Genomic DNA, 8,879 nt, shown 5'->3' with positions numbered 1-8,879 from the left:
GAGTTGCTAAAAGCCCAGTTGGAAAGCAGAGGAGTCAGAAGATGTGCTGGACACCCCATCCCATCCTTTGAATCCTTGGCCATTTTGGCCCTAATGTTCTTCAAGGAAAGAATGTTACTGTCCAGGACCAGATAGACATAGGTAAACAGTGGGAATATTAAATGGTTACTTTTTACCTCAGAAAGACTTGTAAAAGAGCGTTGTTTCCTGGTCAGCTTTCTGAAGTAATTAAAGTGACCATTATTACTGCTGATGATAATAATAAAAGTGCTTGGACTTGCTTCCTTAAACTCAAGGTACTGAAGCTCCATGTTACTGGGTTGAGAGACGAAAGCAAGGACTGAACTGAACCCATTTGAGAGCTCAAAGACTCCTAAAAGGGAAACTCACCAACACAGGTCAAGAAAGAAATAATTATTCTATTTATGCCTTCCTTAGCTTAGAAAGGTAATGATGATATCCAAAAGTCCTGCTTCCAAAAAGTTTCTCCCCTTGCCTTTCCTTTAATTAATTTTTTAAATTTCAAGATCACTGTAGATTTGCATGCCATTGTAGGAAATAATACAGAGAGATCCTTTGTCCCTTTGCCTTTTCAAGATAAAAAATAATGAAAACTTGTGAGCTTCTGAGAACAAACCTTTCACTAATATTCCTTGTTTTCCCTATCCTGCAAACATTCATCTTCCCTCCTCCCCCCATGTCCGTTCAGCAATTCTGGCAACCATTGCAATCTCGGAATATCTACCATCAGTATACAAGAGTAAAGACTTGTCTGATACCCCAAATATAAGGAGATATCTAGGCCTAGTAGACCTGAATTTCAGCTCACTTGAAATATAATTTGAACATAAAAGGCCCAATTGGCGGACCAGTAATCTGCTGAAATTTTGAAATGAATAAGTGGTTTCCCTTGTTCAGTATTTACTGAAGTGTAGTAAGGCAGAATGGACAGTAGTCCAAGGACCAACCACACCACTTCTGGCTGTTTTGTTTTCCTTTTAATGTTAAAACCCAGAACACGGACTTCCCTGGCGGTTCAGTGGTTAAGACTTCGCCTTCCGGTGCAGGGGGTGCGGGTTCGATCCCTGGTTGGGGAGCTAAGATCCCACGTGCCTTGAGGCCAAAAAACCAAAAAACATAAAACAGAAGTAATATTGTAACAAACTCAATAAAGATTTTAAAAATGGTCCACATCAAGTGAAACTTTTAAAAAAATAAGTTTTAAAAATACAAGAACAGAACATTATCCATCGCAATAGGGGTTTCAAGAGATGTTTTTTAATAGAATACTACTCAGCCATGAAAAAGAATGAAATAATGCCATTTACTGCAACATGGATGGAACTAGAGATGATCATACTAAGAGAAATAAGTGAGAAAGAGAAAGACAAATATATGATATCACTTATATGTCAAATCTAAAATATGACACAAATGAATGTATCTAGAAAACAGAAACAGATTCACAGACATAGAGAACAGACTTGTGGTTGCCCAGGGGGAGGAGGGGTGAGGAGGAGATGGAATGGGAATTTGGGATTAGCAGATGCAAACTATTATATATAGAATGGATAAACAACAGGTCCTACTGTATAGCAGAGGGAACTGCATTCAATATCCTGTGATAAACCACAATGGAAAAGAATATATAAAAAGAATGTATATATATATATATATAACTGAATCACTTTGCTGTACAGCAGAAATTAAGACAACATTGTAAATCAACTATACTTCAGTAGAAAAGGAGATGTTGTTTAAACAATCATAAAATCTTTCCACATCACCCAACTATTGCATACAACATATCTGAGTGCACCCGCTCTCCAGGGACCCTCCTTGGAGTTACAGCTAAACGCCTTTGATAGAATGTATCTCACCTCCATACCCGAATAAAGAGTCAACCCAGTTTTTTCTAGACTTTCCCTTTAAAACTGGAGTCTTTCCCCTCCCTCTTGAGCCTTCTGGTATGACAGCCGGATAGTTTCTTTTATTCAATCCAAACTCAGGACCAAAGAAATGCCTTTTTTTTTTTTTTTTCTAAAGAGGGAAAATGCTAAAGAGATGGGGCTTTGCTGGTTCGGATGGGCGCTTCATGACTTCCAAAGTTAACAGATCTAGGAGACCAGCAAGACAGTGGACTCGGGAACTAGACTGCCTGGGTTCACGTCATGACTCTTGTTCACCAGCTGTGTGACTTCCAGCAAGTTCCTTCACCTCTCTGAGATTTCCTAACCAGAAAATGGAGATAATAATAGTACCAACCTCAGACAATTGTTGTAAGAATTAAATTAGTTGATCTTTGTTAAGAACTTAGAATAATGCCTTGAACTTTGTTAACACTATATATGTATTTATTACATAAAATAAAAATACCTCTGGCCAAAAAATGAAAAAGAAAAAACAGATCTAGTAGACCAGGATGCCACCTCTGATTCCTGGGACCCAGAGAGACATCAGTGGAACCCCCAGAATCTCTCTAGAACAAGGACTTGGGGAGAGCAGTGTGATTGGAGGGAGGGGACAAGGGGACTTCAGCATATGCACAGCAGGGCCCAGCTTGCACGTCCATTGTCTGTTTATCTGGGGTGCTTCCAGGAGGCTGAGGGGGATGGTAAGGTTGCTGAAGTCACCCCCGGCTACCACTGAAGACTGGTGAGACCATGTGGAGGGCTCACATATTTGTTTTGTCTGTTTTGTCACTTATTTGCTGCAACACGTTCCAATGTAATTTATGTCGACTCTCAGTCTTCTAAGGAAACTTTGTTTAGTTGTTGCAAGTAAAATGACCTGTCAAAACACCTGAAGGGAAAAGCTGCCGCTCTATCAAAGACTATCAATAGTTTTCTTTGACAGTCACTGAGAAGCCAGCGCCCAAGAAGAATCAGACCGATGCTGTCTACCCTAGAAAATAAAAAAAGGTGTAGACTCAGAGGTATTGCCTTGTCATTAGCTTTTCTGTTTTTCAAACGAAGTGAGCAATGTATTTTTCTTTGTGTATTAAGCTGTGACATATTACACAGCCATTAAAAAGATGGGGGTAAATCAATGTGTGCTGTTATGGAAGGTTCTTCAGCTTAAATGTGTCACTGAAAAAAAAGAAAGGCACAGGGCACAATGTATACTATTCTTGTGTGTGTATAGATACAATGTTCATTGCATATATAGATATTCTTGTATATACAGAAAAAGTTTCTGGAAGAATAACAAGAAATGTATTGCCTGCAGTTGCCTTTGAGGGTGGAACAGAAAAAAAAATAAGGCTTACTCTTCATTTGATATGGTTTAAATATTTTTGCCATGTACATTCGTCCAACAAATATTTATTGGGTGCCTCCCATGTACCAGATACTGGTTCTAGGTGCTGGGGATACAACAGTGAACAAAACAGACAAAAATCCTGCTCTCCTGGAGCTGATATGGAAGTGGGAGAGACATGATAAACAAGCAAATGTATGATCGCAGGTTAGAGAAGGATAAATGCTGGGGAAAAAATAACATAGAAGGAGAGGGTGGAGGGATGAAGGTGCTGCTTTAGATAAGGTGAGGTCTCAGACCTGAAGGAATTGAGGAAAGCCCGGCAGTTATGGGGGGGGGAAGGAATATTCTGGGCAGAGGGAACAGCAAGTGCAAAAGCCCTGGGGCAGATGCACACTTGGTGTGTTGTAGGAACTGTGATGAAACCACTCAGAAAGAGCTCTGGAACAAGAATCCAAAGAGGAATCTAAAGCCAGTTCACACAGGACTTTGAATTCCATGGTCCTAGAAAGCTGCTGGAGGGTATTGAGCTGAGATTATTATCTCAGTGGTGTTGTAAAAGGATCCCCCTGCCACGATGTGCGGAATATCCTATAACGGAGCAAGAGAGGAAGCAGAGAGACTTGTTGGGAGACTCTTGCAGTCATCAAGACTTGATGGTGGCTTAAACAAGGTGCATTCGTTTCCTGTGGCAGCTGTAACAAGTTACCTTAGTGGCTTCAAACAACGTAAGTTTCTTCTCTCACAGTTCTGGAGGCCAGAAGTCCAAAAGTCAGTTTCACTGGGCCAAAATCAAGGTGTTGGCAGGGCTGTGCTCTCTCCGGAGGCTCCAGGGAATAACCGTTCTTTGCCTCTTCCAGCTTCTAGTGGCTGCCAACCATCCTCGGCTTGCGGCCGCCACGCCCATCTTTGAGGCCAGCATCAAATCTCTCTCTGCCCCATCTTCACATTGCCCTCTCCTGTGTGTGTGTGTTCCAAATCTCCCTCTGCGTCTCTCTTATAAGGACGCTTGTGATGGCATTTAGAGACCACCCAGGTAATCCTGGATCATCTGCCTCATCTCAAGATCCTTAACTTGATCACATCTGCAAAGACTCTTTTTCCAAATAAGGTAACAGTTACAGGTTCCAGGGATCATGACCTGATATCTTTGGGGGCCATGATTCAGTCCAACATACCAGGGCAGGGCAAATTTTTTTCAGTAAAGGACCAGGTAGTAAATATTTAAGCTTTGCAGACCCTATGGTCTCTGTCACAACTACTCAATTGTCACAACTGCCATTGCAGTGCAAAAGCAACCATGGACAATATGGAAATAAATAGGATGCCTATGTTCCAAAAAAACTTTACAAAAACCAGCCACAGGTCTTAGACCAAAGTGGACGTCCTAAGAGGTACGTGGATTTGGAATATGTACTGAAGGTAGAGAGATTGCCCAGGTTTTGCTGATGAATTGGAAGTGAATTATTTAAGAAAGAAATGCTTTGGGCCAAGGTTTGACTCTTAGAATTTTGCCTGAGCAACTGAGTTAATGGTGTTGCCACTTAAAGACAGGGACAGAGCAAGTTAAGGATAAGAATTCCATTTAGGACTTTTAAATTCTGAAATGTCTATTAGATATCCAAGTGGAGATATCAAGAAGGCAACTGGATATATGCATCTGAGGCCCAGAGAGGTTGTGGCTAAGAGATACAAAATTGATGAGTAACCAGCATTCAGTGGCATCTACAACTATGGAACGTGATAAGATTTCCTAGGGGAGGGAGTGTAATTCACTCTTTTACTCAATCATAATTTTCAAAAAATTTTTAAAATCATGAAATAAAGTGAATATGTACGGAGAATTTTCTTTAGCTCTTTAATTAATGAGGGAACTAGTAAGGCGTTGAAACCGGTTCAAAGGAGAATTTGAAGACCACAGGTATATTCATAGACAAGGAAGAATGCTTGCTAAAAGATGCAAAATTCATTCACATCCTACAGGGCAATAAAGTGTCATATTTGGGGTTATCTTTTCTGTAGGACAAAAATTAATCACATCCATGGGCAAGAATCATTTGCGTTACTCTCAATTTTCTACTTCTGCTGAGTCCATAGAAAGGAGTTAAAGATGCTCGCTCCTGGAAAATCAGCTCCTCCCCAGAGGGTCCACTAGGCAATGCCCAACACTGTGCTGAAAGGATGCTCTTCCTCATTTCCAAATCACAGGCAAATTTTTCCTGACATTCTCATTCAGCATTTTTAAAATTTATTTTATTGAAGTATAGTTGAGGGACTTCCCTGGTGGTCCAGTGGGTGGGACTCCGTGCTCCCAATGCAGGGGTCCTGGGTTTGATCCCTGGTTGGGGAACTGGATCCCACACGCATGCTGCAGCTAAGTTCACATGTCTCAACTAAGATCCCACGTGCAGCAACCAGGACCCAGTGCAGCCAAAATAAATAAATAAATATATATATTTTTTAAAAAGTATAGTTGATTTACAATGTTGTGTTACTTTCTGCTGTACCACAAAGTGATTCACTTATACATATATATATTCTTTTTCATATTCTTTTCCATTTTGGTTTATCACAGGATACCGAATATAGTTCCCTGTGCTATACACTAGGACCTTGTTGTTCATCCATTCTCTATATAATGATTTGCATCTGCTAACGCCAGACTCCCACTCCATCCCTCCCCCCATGCCTCCTCCCCCTTGGCAACCACAAGTCTGTTCTCTATGTCTGTGGGTCTGTTTCTGTTTTGTAGATAAGTTCATTCGTGTCATACCTTAGATTCCACATATAAGTGATATCATATGGTATGTGTTTTTTTTATTTTACTTAGTATCATACTAAGTTATGACTTATTTTACTTAGTATGATCATCTCTAGTTCCATCCATGTTGCTGCAAATGGCATTATTTCATTCTTTTTTATGGCTGAGTAGTATTCCAGTGTGTGTGTGTGTGTGTGTGTGTGTGTGTGTGTGTGTGTGTATACCACATCTTCTTTATCCATTCATCTGTCAATGGACATTGAAGTTGCTTCCATGTCTTGGTTATTGTAGATAGTGCTGCTATGAACATAGGGGTGCATGTATCATTTTGAGTTATAGTTTTGTCCGGATATATGCTCAGGAGTGGGATTGCTGGATCATATGGTAGCTCTATTTTTTTTTTTTTTTTTTTTTAATTTAGACCAGCGTAGTAAGGTGGCTTTTTTTTTTTTTTTAATTAATCATTTATTTATTTATTTATGGCTGTGTTGGGTCTTCGTTTCTGGGCGAGGGCTTTCTCTAGTTGTGGCAAGCGGGGGCCACTCTTCATCGCGGTGCGCGGGCCTCTCACTATCGCGGCCTCTCCCGTTGCAGAGCATAGGCTTCAGACGCGCAGGCTCAGTAATTGTGGCTCACGGGCTTAGTTGCTCCGCGGCATGTGGGATCTTCCCAGACCAGGGCTGGAACCCGTGTCCCCTGCATTGGCAGGCAGATTCTCAACCACTGCGCCACCAGGGAAGCCCCGGTAGCTCTATTTTTAGTTTTTTGAGGAACCTCCATACTGTTCTCCATAGTGGCTGCATCATTCGGCATTTATGGAGCATCTACTAAGGGACAGGCACCCCTCTGCGAAATTAGAGTACATCAGTGAACAAAACCCAGATCCCAGGTCTCTTGGTGCTTATCCTCAGGGAACAATAAACATAATAAAGAAATAAATTCTGTAGTATGTGAGAAGACCGTCAGTGTCATGGAAAAAAGAGAAAGTGGAGCAGTTTGAAGGGGATCAGGAGTACCCATGCTGGGAAGATGCAATTTTTTGGTCAACGTAGATGTCATTAAGAAATTGACATTTGGACCAAGACTCGAAAGAGGTGAGGGAGTTAGCCATGTGGATATAGAAGAGAAAAATGCTGAAAATATAAAAAAAGAGTTTGGAATTTTTAAAAGAAGGTTAATTTTGTTTTTAATTAGTGAAAAAAAGCAGTAAAATTGGAGTCATAGGTTGAGTCAAAACATTTTGTTTTCCTGCCTACGACTCATTCTTTCAAATTCTAAGCAGACAGATGCTGTGAGTACAAGATAAATGTGAAATCAGAAGAATAATTTCAAGTCCTGATCTTTTCCCCTTTCAGAAGGAAAATTGGCTCTTCGTTTTTATTGGAGGAGAGACCCATCTGCCTTACTCTCCCACCCACAAAGAATCAGACTGCATGTGTGACAATACTTAAAGGAAAATGAACATTTTAGTAGTAAATAGCAATTCAGAAATAGTTTTCTTTAAAGAGAATATCTGCTAGTTAATGAAAGTGCTGCTCTGGAGAAGATCTGGAAATCCTGATCTGATTTCCAAAACTCTGCTGCAGTCAACGTGGGAGAATTAAGTTTTGTTTCTCTGCTGTTTATTTGGAGAGAAAGAGGGGCTGGGATTATTTCCATTTTAATTCAAACTGTGTAACGCAGAGCCTGAAGACTTGTGCAAAGATTTCTCAAAGCACAGTTTTCTTCAGTGACAAAAGATTTCTTCCTTTTTTCATCTTGTCAAGCATAATCACTCACAGATAAAGTCAATTTGCTCTTCTTGCCTTCACGTTGGGCTATTTCCTTTTACCAGCTGACTAACGTTTTCTAGGGCAGGTTGGAATTAATCATTCAGCATCCTGAGATTTTTCAGGCCAGCCAGGGCTGAGGATTAGAAACAATAAAACCAGAGTTCGCCCTCTAACAGAAGACCTCACACTTGGCCAGGTGTCGACCTGAGACCACCTGAGTTTGGGAAATTTTAACCAAATAGCCCAACCTTGATTCTCCAGATCTGGGAAAATGTGTTCATTTGTCACCCTAACTAGAAGTCATTTGTACTAATGATTCCAGAACTAGTGACCGTTTTCTGCTTTCCCAGGAGGCCTCACCATCAAATGCGAGCACACTTCATTGTTTTTCATCTCTGAATCCCCTTGGGCCTTCTAGGGAGTTCACTGAAAATCCCAAACCCTCCTTGCGTTTTCACCCCTGTGGCTCGAAACCCTGAGTGTTGATTCTTCATTGGGCATCTTCAAGTGACCCGAAACACCATGTTCTTTCCACCAGAGTGGTGTCTTTATTGGCCCCTTCTGCAGAGCCAGCCTCCATCTGCCTGTGCTTCTAAAAAAAAAACGGGCCCTCTTGTCCTTCTCACATCTGGTGCTTCAAGACCAAAAGTCAGAGTGGGGGCCCCGGCACACGAGAACAGCAGGCTGGGGCCAGCCAGTGCTTTTAGGCTGGTTGGACAGGGCTCTGGAACAAATGTCAAGGGATATTTGCTGCAAAGAGGCTCCAGAAATAATGTAAAATTGTTCTGTCCTTTTAAAAATGGAAAATGCCTTGGCAGGGTGATATATTATTTGCCTGGCTGCATTTTCTCTCTGTCTCCGTCAAGGCTTGAAAAGTACTGGCACTTCTGCCTTTTCAAGCGGAGCTCAGTGTAACTGGACCACATCTAATGCCTCTACGATGCAAATGAAGATTGAAACTGTTGTTTCCTTTGATGTGTGTGACTAAATGCTCAAAGAGAATATTTTCTTTTCGATCCTCCAGTGGATAGAGCCTCTTTAAAAATACCTGTTGGCTCCCTCTTCCCACTGGCAATGGAAGTAATTCC

This window comes from Balaenoptera ricei, chromosome 1 (assembly GCF_028023285.1).
Source record: "Balaenoptera ricei isolate mBalRic1 chromosome 1, mBalRic1.hap2, whole genome shotgun sequence".
NCBI classification, from domain to species: domain Eukaryota; kingdom Metazoa; phylum Chordata; class Mammalia; order Artiodactyla; family Balaenopteridae; genus Balaenoptera; species Balaenoptera ricei.
This window is presented reverse-complemented; position numbering follows the sequence as displayed.